The following is a 1,377-nucleotide window of genomic DNA, read 5'->3' as shown; positions in this document are numbered from 1 at the left end:
GGCCCACCGAGACACTCAATAAAGAGCACCCTGGTAGGATTTCAACGGGGTCCGCCTCGGGACGCACGAGCACGCACGAGGCGGTCGCACGCCTTCGGCTCGCCCCACCGGCAGGACGTCCCACGATACATGCCAGTTAAACACCGACGGGCGGTGAACCAACAGCGTGGGACACAAATCCAACTACGAGCTTTTTAACCGCAACAACTTTAATATACGCTATTGGAGCTGGAATTACCGCGGCTGCTGGCACCAGACTTGCCCTCCAATAGATACTCGTTAAAGGATTTAAAGTGTACTCATTCCGATTACGGGGCCTCGGATGAGTCCCGTATCGTTATTTTTCGTCACTACCTCCCCGTGCCGGGAGTGGGTAATTTGCGCGCCTGCTGCCTTCCTTGGATGTGGTAGCCGTTTCTCAGGCTCCCTCTCCGGAATCGAACCCTGATTCCCCGTTACCCGTTACAACCATGGTAGGCGCAGAACCTACCATCGACAGTTGATAAGGCAGACATTTGAAAGATGCGTCGCCGGTACGAGGACCGTGCGATCAGCCCTAAGTTATTCAGAGTCACCAAGGCAAACGGACCGGACGAGCCGACCGATTGGTTTTGATCTAATAAAAGCGTCCCTTCCATCTCTGGTCGGGACTCTGTTTGCATGTATTAGCTCTAGAATTACCACAGTTATCCAAGTAACGTGGGTACGATCTAAGGAACCATAACTGATTTAATGAGCCATTCGCGGTTTCACCTTAATGCGGCTTGTACTGAGACATGCATGGCTTAATCTTTGAGACAAGCATATGACTACTGGCAGGATCAACCAGGGAGCTGCGTCAACTAGAGCTGAGCAGCCGGCCGCCCGGGAGTGTGTCCCGGGGGCCCGCGCGAACACGCAAGCGTCCGCTCAATTATTCTGCAAACAGGAGGAGGCTGAGCTCCCCTGCACAACACACCTCGAAACCCTCTCAGGTCCCGGCGGCGCGCAGCGCCGTCCTAAGTACTTGGTCGGGTTCGAGAGAGGCGCAATCGCCCGGAGTTAGGCGAGTAGACGCTTTAGGTGCGACCACCCGTGCTCCCAACTGAGCTTGCCGCTGCCGACAGAGGCCCGGGAGCGTGCTGTCGTGGCATTGCCGGCGGGAGACAACACGCGCCACCTACGGTGACCGGCAGCTCCAACGCCAGCGCCACAGAAGGACAAAAGCCCTACTTGGGTGCCGAAGCGAACTCTCCCAGCACAGCGCACGCGCCAACACGTCCGCACAGCTGCGATACAAACCACCTGCGAGAACCGCTGGGGCGACCGAGCAGCAGACGGCGTCGCGGCGCCGAGCGCCGGGCGGCGGCGCATCCTCAGCGCACAAAGTCCTCAATC

General features: G+C 57.9%; 1 non-coding gene across 1 annotated transcript in view; it reads right to left on the bottom strand.

The window, feature by feature from the left end:
- Positions 1-832, bottom strand: part of LOC126443547 (small subunit ribosomal RNA) — a 1,909-nt gene extending 1,077 nt beyond the window's left edge. Inside the window, exon 1 of the ribosomal RNA XR_007581997.1 lies at positions 1-832. This exon is cut by the window's left edge and continues 1,077 nt beyond it. This is a non-coding gene — a ribosomal RNA (small subunit ribosomal RNA).
- Between the last annotated feature and the right edge of the window lie 545 nt (positions 833-1,377).

Source organism: Schistocerca serialis, unplaced genomic scaffold (assembly GCF_023864345.2).
Source record: "Schistocerca serialis cubense isolate TAMUIC-IGC-003099 unplaced genomic scaffold, iqSchSeri2.2 HiC_scaffold_157, whole genome shotgun sequence".
NCBI classification, from domain to species: domain Eukaryota; kingdom Metazoa; phylum Arthropoda; class Insecta; order Orthoptera; family Acrididae; genus Schistocerca; species Schistocerca serialis.
This window is presented reverse-complemented; position numbering and strand designations above follow the sequence as displayed.